Source organism: Salvelinus fontinalis, chromosome 13 (genome assembly GCF_029448725.1).
Source record: "Salvelinus fontinalis isolate EN_2023a chromosome 13, ASM2944872v1, whole genome shotgun sequence".
Classification (NCBI taxonomy): Eukaryota; Metazoa; Chordata; class Actinopteri; order Salmoniformes; family Salmonidae; genus Salvelinus; species Salvelinus fontinalis.
In genome coordinates this window covers 40,553,815-40,578,800 of record NC_074677.1, presented here as the reverse complement: position 1 = coordinate 40,578,800, position 24,986 = coordinate 40,553,815, and the positions used below count along the sequence as shown (strand labels likewise).

At 44.0% G+C, this 24,986-nt stretch overlaps 1 long non-coding RNA gene and 1 pseudogene across 1 annotated transcript; both read right to left on the bottom strand.

Moving 5' to 3' along the window:
- The window catches only part of LOC129867846 (sodium-dependent phosphate transport protein 2A-like), a 42,069-nt pseudogene extending 34,836 nt beyond the window's left edge, over positions 1-7,233 (bottom strand).
- Positions 7,234-10,162: 2,929 nt separating this feature from the next.
- Positions 10,163-17,792, bottom strand: LOC129868675 (uncharacterized). The gene is made up of 3 exons (XR_008761791.1): positions 17,336-17,792; positions 15,466-16,673; positions 10,163-15,225 (listed from the first exon to the last, which is right to left on the bottom strand). It is a non-coding gene; the product is annotated as an uncharacterized LOC129868675 (long non-coding RNA).
- Between the last annotated feature and the right edge of the window lie 7,194 nt (positions 17,793-24,986).

Genomic DNA, 24,986 nt, shown 5'->3' with positions numbered 1-24,986 from the left:
TAAAGGTGAATGGAAAGGCACTGGAGCAACGAACCGCCCTTGCTGTCTCTGCCTGGCCTGTTCCCCTCTCTCCACTGGGATTCTCTGCCTCAAACCCTATTACAGGGGCTGAGTCACTGGCTTACTGGTGCTTTTCCATGTCGTCCCTAGGAGGGGTGCGTCACTTGAGTGGGTTGAGTCACTGATGTGATCTTCCTGTCCAGGTTGGCGCCCCCCCTCGGGTTCGTGCCATGAGGGAGATCTTCATTAGCTATACACGGCCTTGTCTCAGGATAGTAAATTAGTGGTTGAAGATATCCCTCTAGTGGTGTGGGGGCTGTGCTTTGGCAAAGTGGGTGGGGTTATATCCTGCCTGTTTGGCCCTGTCCGGGGGTATCGTCGAACGGAGCCACAGTGTCTCCCGAACCCTCCTGTCTCAGCTTGAAGTATTTATGCTGCAATAGTTTATGTATGTCGGGGGGCTAGGTTCAGTCTGTTATATTAGGTGTCTTGTGTGATTTTAACCTGTCTAGGATCAGCGTGCCGCTAGCGGCACTCCCCCCCCCCCCCCCACTGAAAAACCAGTGCCGCGAAATTCAAAAAAAATATTTTTTTAAAATATTTAACTTTCACACATTAAAGTCCAATACAGCTAATGAAAGACACAGATCTTATGAATCCAGTCAACATTTCCGATTTTTAAAATGTTTTACAGGGAAGACACAATATGTAAAGATGTACATCTATTACCTAAAAACACATTAGCATATTCCACCATCTTTTATTTGTCCACCAACACCAGTAGCCATCACCAATTCGGCTAAACTAAGATATTTATAGCCCCTAACCAACAAAAAAACTCATTAGATGACAGTCTGATAACATATTTATGGTATGGGATAGGTTTTGTTAGAAAAAAGTGCATATTTCAGGTAGATGGCATAGTTTACAATTGCACCCACCATCACAAATGGACTAGAATAATTACAATGAGCAACGTGTTTACCTAACTACTAATCATCAAACATTTCGTAAAAATACACAGCATACACGAATCGAAAGACACAGATCCTGTGAATACAGACAATATTTCAGATTTTCTAAGTGTCTTACAGCGAAAACACAATAAATCGTTATATTAGCTTAGCACATAGCAATTAGCAGCCCAGCATTGATTCTAGCCAAAGTGAGCGATAAAAGTCAACATCGCCAAAAGATATTAATTTTTTCACTAACCTTCTCAGAATTCTTCCGATGACACTCCTGTAACATCACATTACAACATGCATATACAGTTTGATCGAAAATGTTTATATTTAGCCACCAAAATCATGGTTAGACAATGTGAAATGTAGACAAGCTGGTAAAGAAAACGTCCTTGCGCCACTTAGACAGTGATCTACTCTTATACATAAATACTCATAAACGTGACTAAAAAATATAGGGTGGACAGGGATTGATAGACAATTTAATTCTTAATACAATTGCGTTATTACATTTTTTAATTTATCCTTACTTTTCAATACAGTTTGCGCCAAGCGAAGCTACGTCAAAAAACATGGCGTCCTAAGCCACTAAAATGTTTCGACAGAAACACGATTTATCATAATAAAAATGTCCTACCTTGAGCTGTTCTTCCATCAGTATCTTGGGCAAAGGATCCTTTCTTGGGAGAAATCGTCTTTTGGTGGAAAGCTGTCCTCTTGCCATGTGGAAATGTCAACTACGTTCGGGATGAACTGAAAAGCGTGACCAACTTTTCACATCGTTGCAAAAATAAATGTCCCAAAATCGCACTAAACGGATATAAATTGCTATAAAACGCTTTAAATTAACTACTTTGTGATGTTTGTAACTCCTATAACGAGTGAAAAGATGACCGGAGAAATATAACAGGCTAAACTAATGCTTGGAACAGGAGAGGGTCGGTGTCTTCCACGCGCGTTACGCAGCAAGAAAAGACTTGCTAGCTAAAGGTTTTTTTCATTTGTAGGGCCTGTGAACGAGCAATCGAGCCCGTTGGAATCGTCATCACGTAAAGGCATCCAGGGGAAGACGTAAGAAGTGTCCGTATAGTCATAGCAACGACAGTGCCCGTTTAAATGACTTCAGAAAAGTGGCCAACGTTTCTCAAATCTGACTCCATGTCAGGGAAATTGCTGTAGAATGGGCTCTGTTCCACTTAGAGACAAAATTTCAACTCCTATAGAAACTATAGACTGTTTTCTATCCAATAATAATAATAATATGCATATTGTACGATCAAGGATTTTGTGGGAAGCCGTTTAAAAAATTAGCCACATTAGCATAAATAGTCTAAACAGCGCCCCCATCCCCAACAGGTTAAGTATGCTCTCTCTAATTATCTCTCTCTCTTTTTCTCTCTTTCTCTCTCTTTCTCTCGGAGGACCTGATCCCTAGGACCATGCCTCAGGTCGACCTGGCCTGATGACTCCTTGCTGTCCCTAGTCCACCTGGTCGTTCTGCTGCTCCAGTTTCAACTGTTCTGCCTGCGGCTATGGAGCCCTGACCTGTTCACCGGACGTGCTACCTTGTTCCAGACCTGATGTTTTCAACTCTCTAGAGACAGCAGGTGTCGGGCTGTATCACCGCCTGGTACGGCAACTGCTCCGCCCATAACCGTAAGGCTCTCCAGAGGGTAGTGAGGTCTGCACAATGCATCACTGGGGGCGAACTACCTGCCCTCCGGGACACCTACACCACCCGAAGGCCAAAAAGATCATCAAGAACAACAACCACCCGAGTCACTGGCTGTTCACCCCGCCATCATCCAGAAGGCGAGGTCAGTTCAGGTGCATCAAAGCAGGGACCGAGAGACTGAAAAACAGCTTCTATCTCAAGGCCATCAGACTGTTAAACACACATCACTAACATTGAGTGGCTGCTGCCAACATACTGACTCAAATCCAGCCACTGGAAAAATTGATGTAATAAATGTATCACTAACCGCTTTAAACAATACCACTTTATATAACGTTTACATACCCTACATTACTCATCTCATATGTATATACTGTACTCTATACCATGTACTGCATCTTGCCATCTTGATGTAATGTATCACTAGCCACTTTAAACAAGGCCACTTTATATAATGTTTACATACCCTACATTACTCATCTCATATGTATAGAATGTACTCTATACCATCCACTGCATCTTGCCTATGCCGTTCTATACCATCACTCATTCATATATTTTTTTATGTACATATTCTTATTCATTCCTTTACACTTGTGTGTATAAGGTAATTGTTGTGAAATTGTTAGGTTAGATTACTCGTTGGATATTACTGCATTGTCGGAACTAGAAGCACAAGCATTTGGCTACACTCGCATTAACATCTGCTAACCATGTGTATGTGACAAATAAGATTTGATTTGATTTGCGGTAGAGATACTCTGAAGGATCAGCTATGAAATGCCAACTGACATTTACTCCTGAGGTGCTGCCCTGTTGCACCCTCTACAACCACTGTGATTATTATTATTTGACCCTGCTGGTCATCTATGAACATTTGAACATCTTGGCCATGTTCTGTTATAATCTCCACCCGGCACAGCCAGAAGAGGACTTGTCACCCCTCATAGACTGCTTCCTCTCTAGGATTCTTCCTAGGTTCCGGCCTTTCTAGGGAGTTTTTCCTAGCCACCGTGCTTCTACACCTGCATTGCTTGCTGTTTGGGGTTTTAGGCTGGGTTTCTGTACAGCTCTTTGTGACATCAGCTGATGTAAGAAGGGCTTTATAAATATATTTTATTTTTATTTTATTTGATACTCTCTCGCTAATTCCACTAGCGGTCCGTGTAGCCAAACGTAGCTGCTGCTCATTTCGTTTGCTTGAAAACTGGTAAATGCTAAAAAAAAAAGTAAGGCCCACGTCCGTAGAGACACATACCAGCTCTACCAGCAGTACTACACCTGCACCTGTGTACGACACAAGTTGTTCTGCTTCCACGAGCACATCCAATGCTAGCATCAGTAATTCTACATTTGTTGTTAGCCCAGCTAGCATGGACACCGACAGTTGTGAATCTGATGCAGCCGAAGAGCTACTGTCTCGTTACCCGGGAAAGCACCAAACAACAGACAAGGAAGTTAGACGACCAAAGAGGCGCAAATATGATGAGAACTACATTGATTTGGCGTTCACTTACATTGGGAGTAGTGCCTTTCCTCAGCCACAGTCTGTTAAATGTGTAAAAGTACTATCTCACAACTCGATGAAACCTTCACTCTTACGCAGATATTTAGAAACAAAACATGCACATTTGAAAAATAAGCAACAGGAGTTTTTCAGCGAGAATTAAGACGACTTTCGAGTAGTAAGACATGCATAAAAATAACAGATACCATTAATAAGAAGGGGCTAGAATAGTCTTATATGGTGAGCTACCGAGTGGCTAGGACAGGCAAGCCCCATACTATTGTGGAGAACTTCATTCTTCCTGCTGCCGTGGATATGGCTGGGACAATGCTGGGGGAAAACGCCCCAAAAACTATACAGACAATGCATTTATCAAACAACACTGTTTCACGACACATCAGTGACATGGCAGGAGATGTTTTGAAACAATTACTGCTTCACATACAAGCCAGTGAATTCTATGCATTACAGCTGAATGAGTCAACAGACATGGCGGGCCTGGCACAGCTCCTGATATATGTCCATTACGTTTATGGGGGGTCAGTTAAGGAAGACATCCTCTTCTGCAAACCACTGGAAACCAGGACAACAGGAGAGGATATTTTAAAGTACTGGACAGCTTTGTGACCTCAAATGGACTTTGGTGGTCAAGATGTGTTGGTATCTGTACTGATGGAATAAAAGCCATGACAGGGAGACATAGTGGAGTAGTAACGAGAGTGCAAGTAGTTGCTCCCGACGCCACTTGGGTACACTGCAGCATCCACCGGGAGGCTCTTGCTGCCAAGGGAATGCCTGACAGCTTGAAATATGTTTTTGACACTCCAGTGAAAATGGTTAACTTTGTTAAAGCAAGGCCCCTGAACTCTCGTGTATTTTCTGCATTATGCAATGAAATGGGCAGCGACCATGTAACGCTTTTACAACATGCAGAAGTGCGCTGGTTATCAAGGGGAAAAGTATTGACACGTTTTTTTAAAAATTGAGAATCGAGCTTAAAGTTTTCTTTACTGACCATCATTTTCACTTGTCTGACCGCTTGCATGATGACGAGTTTCTCACATGACTGGCCTATCTGGGAGATGTTTTTCCTCGCCTGAATAATCAGAATCTAGGATTACAAAGACTCCACAACGATGTTCAACATGCGGGACAAAATTGAGGTTCTGATTAAGAAGTTGGAGCTCTTCTCTGTCTGCATTAACAAGGACAACACACGGGTCTTTCCGTCATTGTATGATTTTTTGTGTGCAAATTAACTCAAGCTTACGGATAATGTCAAATGTGATATAGCGAAGCACCTGAGTGAGTTGGGTGCGCAATTACGCAGGTACTTTCCCAAAATGTATGACACAAACATCTGGATTCATTATCCCTTTCATTCCCTGCCTCCAGTTCACTTACCGATATCTGAACTAGAGAGCCTCTTCGAAATTGCAACAAGCGGTTCTGTGAAATTTGAATTTAAATCAGAAGCCACTGCCAGATTTCTGGATTGGGGTGCGTTCAGAGTATCCTGCCTCGGCAAATTGCGCTGTTAAGACACTGATGCCCTTTGCAACCACATACCTATGTGAGAGTGGATTCTCGGCCCTCATGTGCAAAGTTTTAGACTGATCCAATGAACCATTGCATTTCTGTTCATTTTGTATCAAGACTGCCCAAATGTGCCAAATTTGTTTATTAATAGCTTTTCATGTTCAAAATTGCGCACTCTCCTCAAACAATAGCATGTTATTCTTTCACTGTAATAGCTACTGTAAATTGGACAGTGCCGTTAGATTAACATAATTTAAGCTTTCTGCCAATATATGAGGAATTTCTTAACCTGGGAAATGTTTTTGTTACTTACATCCTCATGCTAACTGCATTAGCCTACGTTAGCTCAACCGTCCCATGGATGGGATACCGATCCCGAAGAAGTTTAAATAAAGAGCAAAATTATTGATTATTATTATATAAAAAAAATTGCCCTGGTCCAATAAGAGCTCTTTGTCACTTCCCATGAGCCGGGTTGTGACAAAAACTCACACTCATTCTTATGTTTAATAAACGTATCGTATAGTGTGTGTGAATGGCTCTTGGGGAGCAGAAAACACACAGCTTGAAATAATATTTTTGAACTGTTTGTTCATGTTTTGAAAATAACTTTTTAGTTACCAGATTTGGTTTTGAAAATGATGGCAAAAAACAACATTTGAAAGTGCGCTGACCCTGGTGCTAGAGGGGGTACGCAGCTGGAGGTTGAATGTTTGAAGGGGTACGGGACTATAAAATGTTTGGGAACAACTACACTAACAGCTGCCTGCCTTGGGGCATCAGCAGAGCAGAGAACTGGGTCAGTCATTCTATTCTGCTACTTTTTTCTGGAAAGACCATCACTAGGGGCCCAGGCCCCAGGACTGTAGTGGAATCAGCATGACTTTCACATATTTCCATGTGATAGTACTTTGACACTCGATCAATTCTAAGAATTAAATTACATTGACCTGCATTTTTCTATACCTACAAGTAGTCACTTTCTGTGTTTCCCAGGTTGCTGCATTGCTTTGTATTGATGTACAGTTGAGGGATTAAGGAGGAGAGAAACATCTGTCTTTGAAACCAGCTGGTGACTCCAAGTATATTACACATCAAGAGAGGCCTATGGCTAACCATAAGGATGTGGTTCTTAGACCGCACCCTCACCAGACTCATGCCCTCGTCTCCCGTGGCGATGCCTGTGATGACAAATGTATCCAACTGCGAGGAAGAATAGGAATAGATGATATTACAAAGTGATCAAAGGAAGCAGGAGGGATTCACAGCCAAGCTCGTTACTCAAGTCTTTCCAGTTTCTGGGACATTTGAGCAAAGTACAGACTGTTTGGCCCACACATGAACCCAATAGCTGGATGATGAGTTTGCTGAGTGGCTCAGTGATGTCCCCTCCTGGGACTCCTCTCCAGAGCTGATGTGGAAGGTGTCCACCATGGCCTGAGACAGTCTCCTCGGCAGGCCTGTGGCTGCCTCTAGTGGCAGTAGCACCAAAACTTTTAAACAGCCATGCAAATGCCGTGCAATGAACAGACCATGTTACTGCACATCGTGCATGATGCCAAACTGTAGAGGTACTTGATTCAGGGTTTTTCTAAGGCAGGGCTCGCCAATCCTGTTCCTGGAGAGCTACCGTTCTGTGGGTTTTTGCTCCAACCCTAATCTAGCATTTTGATGAGCTGAATCAGGTTAGCAACAACTGGGGTTGAAGTGAAAACCTACAGGAGGGTAGCTCTCCAGGAACAGATCTAACACCTAAGGCATTATGGGACAGGAGGATACACAACCATTTCCAGTGGTGGAAAAAAGTACCCAATTGTCATACTTGAGTAAAAGTAAAAATACCTTATTCAGTGGCGATTTTAGCATGTCAATTTTGGTGGGGCAAAATAAATGTTTGGGGGGGATGCATGCCAGCAAGCCACAACACAACACAACACTAAACAATACATTAGTTGCATTGTAACGGTGACAAAGCGGTGCCCACAAACTGTTAGGGCCTACATAAAGCTGTCCCAACAGCAGAGCTTTCTTTTCAGCACCACGGAGTGAATCCTTACCACTGCCACACCTGGCAATCAGCGGAGCCTTGTTTGGCAGAAGAAAAAAATCATTCAGCCTTACTGCCTTTTTTAAAAAACATAGCTGATATGGCTGACTTGCTTAAACAAACGGGGTTTCTATTGACAGTTGAGATTTACAAACTATGGCATAAGGGAACGATGAGCGGATAATAGGAAATCCTTCATTTTGATTAAACATTCATTAGCGAGCTAAGATGGACGTAGCCAATATGCATGCTCTTCAACTGATCGCTGCCCGCACCCGCCCGCCCGACTAGCATCACTACTCTGGACAGTTCTGACTTAGAATATGTGGACAACTATAAATACCTAGGTGTCTGACTAGACACTAAACTCTCCTTCCAGACTCACATTCATCATCTCCAATTCATATTCGTCGCCAAACCCACTGGCTCTAGGTCATCTATAAGTCTTTGCTAGGTAAAGCCCCGCCTTATCTCAGCTCACTGGTCACCATAGCAACACCAACCCATAGCATGCGCTCCAGCAGGTATATTTCATGGGTCATTCCCAAAGGCAACACCTACTTTGGCCGCCTTTCCTTCCAGTTCTCTCCTGCCAATGACTGGAACTAATTGCAAAAATCACGGAAGCTGGAGACTTATATCTTCCATACTAACTTTAAGTGTCAGCTGTCAGAGCAGCTTACCGATCGCTGCAGCTGTACACAGCCCATCTGTAAGTAGCCCATCCAACCAACTACCTACCTCATCCCCATATTTGTTTTTCTGCTCTTTTGCACCCCAGTATCTCTACTTGCACATCATGATCTGCACATCTATCACTCCAGTGTTAATGCTAAATTGTAATTATTACGCCTCTATGGCCTATTTATTGCCTTACCTCCCTAATATTCTACATTTACACACACTGTACATAGATATTTCTATTGTGTTATTGACTCTACGTTTGTTTTATGTGTAACTCTGTGTTGTTTTTTTTGTCGCACTGCTTTGCTTTATCTTGGCCAAGTCGCAGTTGTAAATGAGAACTTGTTCTCAACTGGCCTTCCTGGTTAAATAAAGGTGAAATAAATAAAAAAATATATAAACATTTTGTTATGGTACAGCCTTATTCTAAGATGTTTTTTTTTTAAATCCTTATCAATCTTCACACAATACTCCATAGCGAAAATAGGTTTTTAGAAATTTTTGCAAATTTGTTTAAAATAAAAAACATAAATTACTTATTTACATAAGTATTCAGACCCTTTTTCTATGAGCTCAGGTGCATCCTGTTTCCATTGATCATCCTTGAGATGTTTCTACAAGTTTTGGAGTCCGCCTGTGGTAAATTCAATTGATTGGACATGATTTGAAAAGGCACATACCTATCTATATAAGGTCCCACAGTTGACAGTGCATGTCAGAGCAAAAGCTTGAGAAAAAAGCTCCGATACAGGTTTGTGTTGAGGCACAGATTTGGTGAAGGGTACCACAACTTTTCTGCAGCATTGAAGGTCCCTAAGAACACAGTGGCCTCCATCATTCTTAAATGGAAGAAGTTTGGAACCACCAAGACTCTTCCTAGAGCTGCCCACCCGGCCAAATTGATCAATCGGGGAAGAAGGGCCTTGGTCAGGGAGGTGACCAAGAACCCGATGGTCACTCTGACAGAGCTCCAGAGTTCCTCTGTGGAGATGGGAGAACCTTCCAGAAGGACAACCATCTCCATCAATCAAGCCTGAAAAGTTGAGTGGCCAGACAGAAGCTACTACTCAGGAAAAGGCTCATGACAGCCGGATTGGAGTTTGCCGAAAGGCACCTAAAGGAGTATCGGATCATGAGAAACAAGATTCTCTGGTCCAATGAAACCAAGATTGAACTCTTTGGCCTGGATTTCAGGCGTCACGTCTGGAGGAAACTTGACACCATCCCTACGGTGAAGCATGGTGGTGACAGAATCATGCTGTGGGGATGTTTTTCAGTGGCAGGGACTGGGAGACTAGTCAGGATCGAGGGAAAGATGAAGGACCTCACATTGAGTACTACACAAGCAAGTAGTACAACAAACCACTATTCATCTATTTTACAAAGCATGTTTTTCAAAGGCAACACATCAGCAAATACCATTTCATCTTGTATTGACTTAGGTCAGTTGCTCCTCCTGAAATCCAGACCTATTGTGCAGTAGAGTGCAAGTTTGCAATATAGTACAGTTGAGGTGTGTGTGTGTGTGTGTGTGTGTGTGTGTGTGTGTGTGTGTGTGTGTGTGTGTGTGTGTGTGTGTGTGTGTGTGTGTGTGTGTGTGTGTGTGTGTGTGTGTGTGTGTGTGTGTGTGTGTGTGTGTGTGCGCGCGCGCCACACAAAGCTCCCTCTCCCTCTTAAAGGAGAAGGTTTCTTTTTTTCTTGATGCAGGTCTTTAGATGTTGTACACATGAAATAGTGACATCCCAAACTTTATCCGCAATGTTTTATTCCCTGTTGAACAATTTTTTTTCTCACTTAACCATGGAAACAAACAATCATTCTGAATGTTTAACTTTTCAACATTATGCCTGGAGTGTTGCAAGTGTAAATCCCCTCTTTCACTTTCCATGTGCTTTTGTGAGTGGGGATTCAGGCCAGGTTTTTGCAGGGTCTGGAAGGATGTCACCTTCCAGGTGTGACTGTTGTCTCAGGTCTTTCCTCTCCACCAGAGCACATGATGAGTCCTGGAGGGGCATGCTGTCATGGACACGTCTGAGAGGCCTTTCCTATTGTGGAAGAATCTCTTTCCATTTCGAAATGAATAGAAATGACATTAGTGACCACAGTAAAGTCAAATTACATCTGCCTGTGAAAAATATTTCTCAAAGCATTGACCCAACAGAACATAACAAATATGATACTAAGCCATTTGGACTGAGGTCTGGTAAAATAATAGAAATGTGATTTTGTATACAGTAGCCTATGTGAGTCAACACTGCATGCATTCTTGTACGAAGGAGATTTCCAGTCATTTAAAGGATATAGGTTTTTGTATCACATTCCTCCATTATGCTAATTGTTCTCATTAAGAAATCTTTCAATGCAATATATGGTTGCATTCTCTCTTAACTTTCAAAATACGTTTTCATGAATGTATACCTCAATTAGGAGGCCCCTATACAGGAAGGAGCATTTTGTATGAATCTACCGCTTTTGAAATGCAGATCAAAAACGCTGCCACAAAACTGTTTTTGCAAAGCGTAGAGGCATTATAAAGCCTGGTGGTCCATGAAAGGGTTAGAGCCTGTCGTCACTGTCTATATTGCTGCTGAGGAGGCTGATCCTCGAGCCGTTAGTCTTCCACTTAAATAATTCAAAGGCTTTACATCTGTGGGTACAAAAAGTACTCTCCAATGCCACTCAAACTCTCTCTAATCCCTTTGATTCAAAACAAATATCTACATAGCCCATGCTAGCTTAGATCCGAAAAATAGACAATGTTAACAGGGGCCACAGAGAGAGAATCTGACATTGGTTAGATTAGTGACAGCTAGTAGATAGACTTGCCTTACCGTCTTATTCTCAACACTTTACCACCAAACAATTACAGAACACTCCTCTTTTGACAGTGTGTGAAGGAGAAAGACCTGGCTTTGTATGTCTCCCCCTGGGGTGCAAAGTCTAAATGTAACACCTCTCAAGTGGTTAACCACAAACCCTTCATGTGTTCCAGGTGGTTAAATAATAATTAGTGGAATATGAGGGTAGAGTTCATTGATCATGTGTGAAATGCCTAAAGGCTGCAACTCTCTTGAGGAAAGACAGTGTACGAGGGATGGGAAGCGTTCTCATCTTTGCTCTGGCTTGTTAATGTTGACATTGAATGTAAAGTGTGACACCTTCTGGTCAGACTTGGAGAGGCAGGCGGACGTTGATCTCTATTGAGCCAAATGGCTGCCCACTACTTGTAAGGTCACTCCGGACAGGAATAGTTGGTGGTGAATGATGTCATAGCCCTGGTGAATCTGCTTCCTGGAGAGAAACGTCCCATTTCTGTCACACAGAGAGGACAACCATGATGAGTCACATACAAACCTAACCCAGATAACAGACATCATTGATCACACACACACACATTTATTTTATTTTATTGAACTAGGCGAGTCAGTTAAGAAAAAATTCTTATTTACAATGACGGCCTACCAAAAGGCAAATGGCCTCCTGCGTTGACGGCGGCTGGCATAACAAAAATATATATATAGGACAGACACACATCACGACAAGAGAGACATCACAACACTACATAAAGAGAGACCTAAGACCTGGCAGAAACACATGACAACACAGCATGGTAGCAACACCACATGAGACAACAACATGGTAGCAACACAACATGGCAGCAGCACAAAACATGGTTCAAACATTATTGGGCACAGACAACAGCACAAAGGCAAGAAGGTAGAGACAACAATACATCACGTGAAGCAGCCACAGCTGTCAGTAAGAGTGTCCATGATTGAGTGTCTGAATGAAGAGATTGAGATAAAACTGTCCAGTTTGAGTGTTTTTTGCAGCTCGTTCAAGTTGCTAGCTGCAGTGAACTGAAAATAGGAGCTTCCCAGGGATGTGTGTGCTTTGGGGACCTTTAACAGAATGTGACTGGCAGAACGGGTGTTGTATGTGGTGGATGAGGGCTGCAGTAAGTATCTCAGATAGAGGGGAGTGAGGCCTAAGAGGGTTTTATAAATAAGCATCAACCAGTGGGTCGTGCGACGGGTATACAGAGATGATCAGTTTACAAAGGTGTATAGAGTGCAGTGATGTGTCGTTTAAGGAGCATTAGTGGCAAATCTGATGGCCGAATGGTAAAGAACATCTAGCGGCTCGAGAGCACCCTTACCTGCCAATCTATAAATGACGTCTCCGTAATCTAGCATGGGTAGGATGGTCATCTGAATCAGGGTTAGTTTGACAGCTGGGGTGAAAGAGGACAAATTACGATAGAGAAGGTATTCCCACCCAGGGGTATCCCTGTACATTTACAGGGGTACGGCACACCTTTCTATTTTCCAACGGGGATATTATTTTCTCGCCTGAGTAGCCTCGTTTCACTGCCTAAAATAACATTAAACTATCTAGTTTAAAATAACAATACAATGTCAAATACAGGTAGCCTAGTCAAATAATTAACATCTAATCACATTAACCGTTACTCTCTTGCGGGAAACCTTCACTCTTGAGCATACATTTAGAAACGAAACATGTCCTTTTGAAAAATAAGCCACGGGAGTTTTTTGAGTGAGAAGAAAGACGACTTTCGAGTAGTAAGACATGTATGAAAGCAACAGATACCATTAACAAGAAGGGGCTAGAAGCGTCTTATATGGTGAGCTACCGAGTGGCTAGGACAGGCAAGCCCCATACTATTGGGGAGGACTTCATTCTTCCTGCGTATGTGGCTGGGAACAACGCTGGGGGAAAGGCCAAAAAAACTATACAGACGATGCATTCATCAAACAACACTGTTTCACAACACATCGGTGACATGGCAGGAGATGTTTTGAAACAATTACTGCTTCGCATACAAGCCAGTGAAATTCTATGCGTTACAGCTGGATGAGTCAACAGACGTGGCGGGCCTGGCACAGCTCCTGGTATATGTCCATTACGTTTATGGGGGTCAGTTAAGGAAGACATCCTCTTCTGCAAACCACTGGAAACCAGGACAACAGGAGAGGATTTTTTTTTAAGTACTGGACATCTTTGTGACATCAAATAGACTTTGGTGGTCAATATGTGTTGGTATCTGTACTGATGGCGCAAAAGCCATGACAGGGAGACATAGTGGAGTGGTAACGCGTGTGTAAGCAGTTGCTCCCGACGCCACTTGGGTACACTGCAGCATCCACAGGGAGGCTCTTGCTGCCAAGGGAATGCCTGACAGCTTGAAATACGTTTTTGACACTCCAGTGAAAATGGTTAACTTTGTTAAAGCAAGGCCCCTGAACTCTCATTTATTTTCTGCATTATGCAATGATATGGGCAGTGACCATGTAACACTTTTACAACATACAGAAGTGCGCTGGTTATCAAGGGGCAAAGTATTGACACTTTTTTTTTAAATTGAGAGTCGAGCTTAAAGTTTTCTTTACTGACCATCATTTTCACTTGTCTCACCACTTGCATGATGACGAGTTTCTCACACGACTGGCCTATCTGGGAGATGTTTTTTCTCGCTTAATTGATCTGAATATAGGATTACAGAAACTCCACAACGATGTTCAATATGCGAGACAAAATTGAGGCTATGATTAATTTGTTCTTAACCGACTTGCCTGGTTAAATAATAAGAAAGCTTTGTTGTAGAGATCTGGGGAGGTGCCAGCTGAGTATAAAACTGTATCATCAGCATATAAATGGATGAGTGAGCTTCCTGCTGCCTGAGCTATGTTGTATATGTAAATTGAGAAGAGCTTGGGGCCTAGGATGGAGTCTTGGGGTACTCCCTTGGTGACAGGCAGTGACTGAGACAGCAGATGTTCTTAGTTTATACACTGCACTCTTTGAGAGAGGTAGTTAGCAAACCAGCCCAAAGACCCCTCAGAGACACCAATACTCCTTAGCCAGCACACAAGAATGGATTGGTCTACTGTATCAAAAGCTTTGGCCAAGTCAATAAAAACAGCAGCACAACATTGCTTAGAATCAAGGACAATGGTGACATCATTTAGGACCTTTAAGGTTGCAGTGACACATCCATAACCTGAGTGGGAAACCAGATTGCACACCAGAGAGAATACTATAGACATCAAGAATGCCAGTCAGTTGATTATTGATAAGTTTTCCCAACACTTTTGATAAACAGGGCAAAATAGAAATTAGAAGAGTAGAATAGAATAGAAGTTAGATCTCCCCCTTTAAATAAAGGATGCACCATAGCTGCTTTCCAAGCAATCAGAACCTCCCCTGAGAGGGGGGAACAGGTTAAAAAGGTCAGAGATAGGCTTGGCGATGATAAGGACTGCAACCTTTAAGAAGAAAGGGTCTTGAGCACCTCTCACTTTGTAGCGGGCAGGGAAAAAAGAGGGAGGAGCATCGGGGATAGTCTCATTAGAAGGGGTGGGAGATGAGGAAATGTTGGACGGGCAATGAGGCATGGCTGAGTCAAATAGGAGTCCCGACTTAATGAAGTGGTGATTAAAGAGCTCAGCCATGTGCTCCTTGTCAGTAACAACCACATCATCAACATTAAAGGGACATGGGCAGCTGTTAGGAGGAGGGTTTATTCTCCAGGTCTTTAACCGTTTTCCAGAACTTCTTGGGGTTAGACCCACAGAGAGAGCATGCACACACACACACACACACACACACACACGCACGCACGCACGCACGCACGCACGCACGCACTGCATGAATATATGATGTGAAGAATGCAGATGTAGGCATTTTGACCATTTTCAATACCGGTAGGTAAATCAGGTCATTTTCAGGGAAGAATACATTTAATAGAACATTATCTTCTGTGTTGTGTGGTCTCAAATCACCAACTCTGGAGAATACACAAGAAAGAAAGAAAGAAAGAAAGAAAGAAAGAAAGAAAGAAAGAAAGAAAGAAAGAAAGAAAGAAAGAAAGAAAGAAAGAAAGAAAGAAAGAAAGAAAGAAAGAAAGAAAGAAAGAAAGAAAGAAAGAAGAAAATAAAGATATTTTAGCAGCGGGAGTAATGTGACAGACAACAGAATATTAATGGAGTCTCAGGCCGTAAGATAAAACATGTTATACAGTATCTACCTTATTCTCCATCTCCGGCTTCCCTGGCAATGATTTCTGTGTTGTGTGAAAGGCCTGGAAAAGAGACTTTCATACCAACAAAAGGAAAACAGCCAAAAGGTACTGTATCTCTCTGATAAACAGTTCTTCCAAGTTGTATTTGTCACAGGCAAAAGTTCAGTGAAAATGCTTAACTTGCAAGCAATTCCCAACAGTGCAGTATACAAAATCAAAGTAGTATAACAACAACAAAAAACAGGAGAAATAAGAAATAAGACAGGAATGAAAAAAAAGCTGGAGAATGCAAGCTAAATACAGGTTCAGTGCCAGTACCACATTTTACAATGAGCATGGATACTGGAGTAGTTGAGGTAGATATGTACATGCAGGTAGGGATTAGGAGAAAGTGACTGGTAGCTGGATAAATAATAATAATAGTAATAATAGTCAACAACATGGCAGCAGCATAAGTGGTGTGTGGGTGTGTGGTGGTGAGTGTGTGGGTGTGTGTGTGTGTGTACAGTGTACATTATGTGGGTGTTAGTATGAGTGTATGAGTGGGTGAGTGTTTGTAAGTGTCAGTGTAGGCTTGATAGGCGGATATACTGTACATGCAAACAGGGCTATGTAAAAGGAATAACCAGTCACCCGGCATACTCTCTCTCTCTCTCTCTCTCTCTCTCTCTCTCTCTGTCTGACATAACTATACCACATTGTATCATGAAAGGAATACCTGCAGCTCAGATGGTTTCAACACACCAGCAGGGGGCACTCTTAGCTATGGAAATGCCGCGGTACAATGAGATGGATCAAGAAAGATGCTGTTGGATACACATGAGCAGATTGACTGATGGTACAAGGTCGTCTACCTTTATGGCTTGTTGAACCTCATCTGTTGACTTGTTCTTCACTGTGTGTTTATGAGGAGAGGTTGGTTGAGCCTGCATGGGATAAAGCAAAACAAGCACAAATACAACCTGTTCAGACAGGATGATGACAGCAACTGACACAAGTCCCACAGAATTGTTTTCTCTCACAAACTTTATTCTGTGCCGACTACATAGTAGTTTCTTCTAGACACAGGTCATGTGCAGAGGCTGTAGTTCATAGGCTGTTGATCGATGCAACCGGTAACTGTTCTTCTGCTTTAAAAACAACAGTCAACAAGAAACCAGGTCAGTGGGCAGACTGAGGCTTCTGTTTGATCAGGTCCTCTCAGTGATGTAAAGCTGTAAATGAAAACAGTGCATTGTAAGTTTCGTTATGAAGGTTTCTGATGTTTTGCAGTTGACTCGGTCTGTAATAGGCTACAAATTTGTAGGGTGTAAAGAATTCAACAAACACTTCATGAGCATAAGTGCATTACTGAGACTGCATGACCTTGAACGAACCAAAACGAGTGGTTACAAAGTCAAGGAAACTTGACAGCCCATGGAAAATGTTACACTGTCGGATTACTGTTGATGTAGACATCTGATAAGCCTCGTATAGAGAGGAATACATTGACCTCTAAATTGAATAGGAACTAGAGTTACAGATTCAGAACTCTGGTTACACAATACAGACTAGATTGAAGAAATTGTCATTCTAGTTTAGCTTTGAGGAGACCTGTGAAAGGCATCAAAGATGAAAATATATTCTCATTCTTTTAAAGAAAAATAACATCATACAGCCTTACTTTTCATCCCTGAAAAGAATTGTTATGTAGCAGACGTTCTTGTATGGTTCACTACTGCCCAAAATACAGTTCACCATACAAAGCCGGAACTAAAGCCAGAATGACTCTTAAAGCCAATTTATGCTTGATTCCCAAAATGTGGTCGGCTTCATATGGAGGGTGTAACACAATTGAGCCTCCGGAGGCATGCAGAGGCCAAATCCTGCTGCTTACCGCATCGCCGTGCACCTCTCAAATCTGTGTTGCTCCACATGGACATGATTGGTTGACGATAGATGGGGGTGGTACGTCCCGCATTAACACAAACTCGCTTCCTTGACAACAGCTCTGCTCTGCCTCCGCTAAGCGCAAGAAGTAGGAACGTCTTGAAGTCTGTAGAGGCTGCATGGTAGTAAATGCTGTACGGCCACTTCAGACGATGGATTGACCATGAAGACCCTTTTAAGGGGTCTACAGACACTATGCAAACAGGCCAGACGGAGCGTAGCGCAGTGCTGCAATGACGTTTTTCCTCACGAAAGGGGCGGCTCCTTATAATACGCTCCATCATTCGACCCAGTGTTGTTCTACCTGGAAATTGAGTCCCGGCGTAACATTCATTGCAAAGACGGAGGGGCAGTATTGAGTGAATTTTGCAACGGAAGTCCCGCCCCTGTGTCTACAGCACATCTTTTCCGATATCCCTTCTGGGATAAACACATAAGAGATTGATGTTCTGCTACTTCGCTTCTACTACTTGCAAGCTTCCTTTCTTTGTGGTTTTAATTTCGAGATTTGCTAAGCACAATTATGTCTATGTCCAGTTTTGAAGAGCATTTGTTTGAGCTGGTGAGACAATACCAGCACCTTTACAACTCTTCGATGTAGTTGTATTCGGCCAAGTAGCTGGAGGTAGAACACCGATACTGATATCAAAGAAACATGGAGAAATAATCGGGATGTTCGCAATGTGAAAAGGGTGAAGGAGACAGGGAGTGGAGCTGCCGCCGGTGTGTCCCGCCGATTATCAGACAACTGGATTGGCTTCGTGTTCATGTGAAACATCGTAAGACAGACACCAATATGCCAGATACGGTATATACTCGTCATGCAGCCGGGTCCTTTGTACAGTGTGTGTGATCTTATTTGACTTATTAAGGATCTCCATTAGCTGATGCCTAGGCAGCCGCTTCTTTTCACCAGATCCATCAACATTAAGAGAGTTATATACAATTTAAAGTATTACATGACATTACATTTTATAACACTTTTCACAACACATTAAGAGCGTGCCCTCAGACCACTACTCAACTACCACAAACTGTATCTACACATACTGTAATACCAAATCCATGTGTACGTGTGTGTAGAGTGCGTCCTCTTATCATGTTTAACTTCTTTGGGATAGGGGGCGGTATTTTGACGTCCGGATGAAAAGCATGCCCAAAGTAAAATGCCTGCTACTCAGGCCCAGAAGCTAGGATGTGCATATAATTGGTAGATTTCGATAGAAAACACTCTAAAGTTTCTAAAACTGTTAAAATAATGTCTGTGAGTATAACAGAACTGAAATGGCAGGCGAAACCCCGAGGACAAACCATCAACAAACAAAAAAATCAACATACCACTGTGTAACGGGTGTCGTAATCCTCCTCCTCAAACGAGGAGAGGAGAGAAGGATCGAAAGACCAAAATGCAGCGGGTTGTGAATACATAATGAATTTTAATAAACAAGACGAAACTAAACACAGGAAGAACACTTGATACTTTACAAAACAACAAAACGAAGTAAACAGACCTGGACACGAACTTACATACAACGTGAAGAACGCACGAACAGGAACAGACTACAAATACCTAACGACAATGAAACAGTCCCGTATGGTGCGCACATACACTGACACGGAAGACAATCACCCACAAACAAACAGTGAGAACACCCTACCTTAATATGACTCTCAATTAGAGGAAAACGCAAAACACCTGCCTCTAATCAAGAGCCATACCAGGCAACCCAAAACCAACATAGAAACGGAAAACATAGACTGCCCACCCAAAACTCACGCCCTGACCATCACACACATAAAAAACAACAGAAAACAGGTCAGGAACGTGACACACTGATTTCAATGCCTGGCACTTTTATAATAGGGTGAAATCGTCCCCGATTGCAGTTCCTAGGGCTTCCACTAGATGTCAACAGTCTTTAGAAAGAGTTTCAGAAGTTGTAGTTTTTCTAAGTGGCTCCCATTTTGGCTGTGGTGTTTCCAAGCGCATGGCCGAGAGAGCGCGTTCTTTTTGTTTATCTCTGGTAAAGACAATAACGATTCTCTGTCTTAAATGTAATTGTTTATTTGAGTATTAGGGTACCTAAGGTTTGGTTATAAACGTTGATTGACTTGTTTGGATAAGTTTATTGGTAACGTTTGGGATTCCTTTTGTATGCATTTTGAAGGAGGGAAACCGAGTAGATTATTGACTGAAGCGCACCAGCTAAACTGAATTTTATGGATATAAAGAAGGACTTTATCGAACAAAAGGACCATTTGTAATGTAACTGGGACATTTTGGAGTGCCAACAGAAGAAGATCTTCAAAGGTAAGGCATATATTATATCGCTATTTCTGACTTTCATGTGGCAACTCCCTGGTTGAAAATGATTTGTTATGCATTTGTGTGCTGGACGCTGTCCTCAGATAATTGCATGGTTTGCTTTCGCCGTAAAGTCTTTTTGAAATCTGACACCTTGGCTGGAGGTAACAACAAGTTAAGCTTTATTTTGATGTATTGCACTTGCGATTTCATGAAAGTTTAATATTTATTGTAATTACATTTGAATTTGGCGCTCTGCCATTTCACCGGATGTTGGCCAGGTGGGACGCTACCGTCCCACGTATCCATAAAAAGTTAAGCGTGTGTCTATGCCTGTGTCACACTCCCCACTGTTCCATAAGGTATATTTTTATCTGTTTTTATCAGACCTCAGGATAACACCCAGATGCAGACAGCTCGAAGTAACAAAAGTTTACTAAAAAAACAGGGGGCAGGCGAATGACAGGTCAAGCGCAGGCAGAGGTCAGTAAGGGCAGTGTCACAAGGTACAGAACGGCAGGCAGGGTCAGGGTCAGGGCAGGCAGAATGGTCAAAACCGGGAAAACTAGAAAACAGGGACTAGAGTACGGGAAAAACACCTGGAGGGGGGTGGATACAAGCACAAGACAGGTGAAACAGATCAGGGTGTGACGTCACCTGGCTCCCTACCCGAGCACATACCTGGTTGACTGGGGTGCCGGCGGTGGAACTCAGCGGTAAGGGCTGGGTCCAGGATGTTCCTAGCGAGGACCCAGCACATCTCCACTGGACATGAACCCTCCCAGTCAACCAGGTACTGGAATCACCTGCCCCGAGGTCGAACACTCAGCAGACGCCTCGCAGTATATGCCAGATAGCCGTCGATGAGACAGGGGCGAGGGTGGGCCTGGAAAGAGGAGACAGAGGGCTGTGAGACAGAGGTTTAATCCTTGATACATGAAACGTGGGATGTATACAGAGGGTGCGGGGCAACAAGAGACGAACAGCAGAGGGACTAAGAATGTTGGAAATAGGGAAAGGGACAATAAAACGGGGGAACGTTTGCGGTACTCTACCCAGGGGGGCAGATCCCAAGTAGACAGCCATACCCTCTGCCCAAGACGAAAGCTGGGAGCCGGGGTCCGCCTGTCGACAATACCTGGAGGTGGTCTTAAGAAGAGCGGACCGAGCTCTCTTCCAGGTACACCGACAGCGGCAGACGAAGATCTGGGCAGAGGGTATATTGAGCTCTTCCTCTTACTACGGGACGAGCGGGGGCTGATGAACCATGGAGCACTCGAAGGGATTGAGGCCATTGGCCGAGCAGGGAAGGGTGTTCTGGGCATTCTCCACTCACATGAGTTGCTGGCTCCAGGTGGTGGGGTTGGCTGAGACGAGGCACAGAAGGGTTGTCTCCAGGTCCTGATTGGCATGCTCCAACTGATCATTGGATTGGGGATGAAACCCGGAGAACAGGCTGGCCGACGACCCAATGGGTGTACAAAACGCCTTCCAGAACCGTGACGAGAACTATGGGCCACGGTCGGAAAACATGTCCACCGGAATCCCATGGATCCGGGAAGACGCGCTGCACCATGAGCTGGGCCGTCTCCTTGGCCGAAGGTATCTTGGGGAGGGGAATGAAATGGGCGGCTTTGGAAAACCTGTCCACCACCGTGAGGATAGTGGTGTTGCCATCAGACAGAGGGAGACCACTGACAAAGTCCTGGGATATATGTGACCAGGGACGGTGAGGGACAGGAAAAGGTTGAAGGAAGCCAGCCGGAGCTTGCGGAGGAGCCTTGTTCTGAGCACAGACAGTGCAGGCGGCAACGCACGCGGAGACGTCCAGAACCATGGTGGACCACCAAAAGCGTTGTCGCACAAAGGCCAGGGTCCAACGGGAACCAAGGTGGCAAACAAGCCTGGAGGAATGAGCCCATTCTGGGACCGGGCAGCGTCACAGACGCCCCGCCTCACGAACATTTCTATTCCCCAGACGAGGGTAGCCGCCAGGCACGAGGTAAGAAGAATGGTCTCAAGGTCCGAGGGTGTAGAAACGGTGCAAAAGCGGGGTGAAAGCACGTCCGGCTTAGCATTCTTAGACCCCGGGCGGTAGGAGATGTCGAAGTTGAACCGGGTGAACAACAGGGCCCATTGCTCTTGCCTGGAGTTGAGACGCTTGGTGGTGCGGAGATATTCCATTTTCTTGTGATCCGTCCACACTATGAATGGAAGTTCCGCCCCCTCGAACTAGTGTCTCCACTCCTCCAAGGCCATCTTCACCGCGAGTAGTTCTCGATTCCCCACATCATAATTCCTCTCTGTGGCATTGAGGCGTTGGGAGAAGAAAGCGCAGGGATGCCGCTTGAGGTCCAGGGCAGAACGCTGGGACAGGACGACCCCCACTCCAACATCCAAAGCATCTACCTCCACCATGAATTGATGGGACAGGTCCAGATTAATCAATATGGAAGCTGTGGAGAAGCGGTGCTTAAGGTCCAGGAACGCCCGATCAGCAGCTGGGGACCACGTGAACAGGACCTTGGGAGAGGTGACTGCTGACAGGGGAGATTAACACGGATAACACGGCGATAGAAATTGGCAAATCCTAAGAAGCGTTGCAGCTGCACTCTGGACGTGGCTTGGGGCCAATCCACTACCGCTCTCACCTTTCCCGGATCCATCTGCACATTCCCAGCAGCAATGATTTATCCAAGGAAAGAGATGGAACTCGCATTTTTTGACTTTGACAAACAGCTGGTTCTCCAGGAGACGCTGGAGGACTTGTCGGACATGGAGAATATGTTCTTGAAACGAGCGGGAAAAGACGAGGATGTCGTCGAGGTAGACGAACTCAAACCGGTTCCACATATCCCGGAGAATGTCATTAAGCAGGGCCTGGAACACAGCAGGAGCATTGGTCAAACCGAATGGCATCACTAGGTATTCATATTGTCCACTAGCAGTGCTGAAGGGTGTCTTCCACTCATCACCTTCCCGTATCCTTACCAGGTGGTAGGCGTTCCCCAGGTCTAACTTAGAGAACATAGTGGCCCCCTGGAGCGGCTCAAAACTGAGGCAATGAGTAGTAGTGGGTAGCGGTTCTTAACCGGGATGTCATTGAGGCCCCGGTAGTCGATGCGCGGGTGTAAAGTTTTGTCCTTCTTCTCCACAAAGAAGAACCCTGCGCCAGCGGGGGAGGCAGACGGATGGATACACCCTGCAGCTAGGGAGTCCTTGATGTTCGTCTCCATAGCCTTCGTCTCCGGACCCGACAGTGAATACAGCCATCCCCGGGGTGGTGTGGTGCCCGGGAGAAGGTTGATCCCGCAATCATAGGGTCAATGTGGAGGAAGCAAAGTGGACCGGGCCTTGCTGAAAACCTCCCGGAGATCCTGGTACTCCGCTGGAACGGTAGAGAGGTCCGAGGCTTCTTTCGAGCCCACAGGAAGACGTCCCGTTGCAAGCTGCGCTGACTTCAGGCAATGGGCGTGGCAGAACGGGCTCCAGCTCATGATTGTACCAGCAGTCCAGTTGATAAGGGGACTGTGGCACTGGAGCCAAGAAAACCCCCAAACCACAGGAACCTGAGGAGACTTGATGAGCACAGGACCCACTGTATAGACTCACTGTGGTTCCCTGACACACGCAGGTGGATAGGAGTAGTATTGTGGGTAACCCTGCCTATAGAACACCCATCCAGTGCTCTAACATCCAGGGGACTGGAGAGGGGCTGAGTGGGGATGCCCAGCTCAGACACCAGGGTGGCGTACATGAAGCTCTCGTCGGCCCCAGAGTCAATGAGAACCCAAAGAGATATAGACTGGTCGCCTCACAGCAGGAGTACGGGGAAACCGCTGTTAGGCTTGACGAGACAAGATGAACTGGCAACAGACAAACAGAAAACCCAGGTTTAAATGCACAGGGGATAATGGGGAAAATGGGCGACACCTGGAGGGGGGTGGAGACAAGCACAAGACAGGTGAAACAGATCAGGGTGTGACATTTTTAAAATGTGATTCTACTGCTTGCATCAGTTACCTGATGTGGAATAGAGTTCCATGTAGCCATGGCCCTATGTAGTACTGTGCGCCTCCCATAGTCTGTTCTGGACATTGAGACCGTGAAGAGACCTCTGGTGGCTGGTGACTGCCTTGTTGATAAGTTGTGTTGTTAAGAAGGCAGAGCAGAGCTTTATTATTTGCAGACTTCTCCCCATCTTAGTTACTGTTGCATCAACATGTTTTGACCATGACAGTTTACAATCCAGGATTACTCCAAGCAGTTTAGTCTCCGCAACTTGCTCATTTTCTACATTATTCATTACAAGACATAGTTGAGGTTTAAGGTTTAGTGAATGATTTATCCCAAATACAATGCTTTTAGAAATATTTAGGACTAGCTTATTTTCTTGCCAACCATTCTGAAACTGACTGCAGCTCTTCGTTAAGTGTTGCAATGATTTCACTCACTGTAGTAGCTGACGTGTATAGTGTTGAGTCATCTGCATAAACAGACACACGGGCTTACTCAGAACCAGTAGCAGTTCATTAGTAAAAAAATAAATAAGTAAGGGGCCTAGACAGCTGCCCTGGGGGATTCCTGATTCTACCTGGATTATGTTGGACAATCTTCCATTAAAGAACACCCTCTGTGTTCTGTTAGACAGGTAACTTTTTATCCATAATATAGTAGGGTGTGTAAAGCCATAACGCATACATTTTACCAGCAGCAGACTATGATCGATAATGTCAAAAGCTGCACTGAAGTCTAACAAAACAGCTCCCACAATCTTTTTTTCATCAATTTCTCTCAGCCAATCATCATTCATTTGTGTATGTTCTTTGCATATTTAATGTCCTTCCCTATGAGCATGCTGAAAGTCTGTTGTTAATGTATTTACTGTAAAGTAGCATTGTATCTGGTCAAACACATTTTTCCCAAACGTTTACTAAGGATTGGTAACAGGCTGATTGGTCAGCTATTTGAGCCAGTAGAGGGGACTTTACTATTCTTGGGTAGCAGAATTACTTTTCTTTCCCTCAAGGTATGAGGGCACACATTTTCTTGTAGCCTTGGAAAGAAGATATGGCAAATAGGAGTGGTAATATCATCCACAATTATCCTCAGTAGTTTTCCATCCAAGTTGTCAGAACCAGATGGCTGGTCATTGTTGATAGACAACAATCACTTTTTCACCTCTTCCACACTCACAATTTGGAAATCAAAATTACCACGCTTGTCTTTCATAATTTGGTCAGTTATACTTGGATGTGTAGTGTCAGCATTTGTGTCTGATATGTCATGTCTA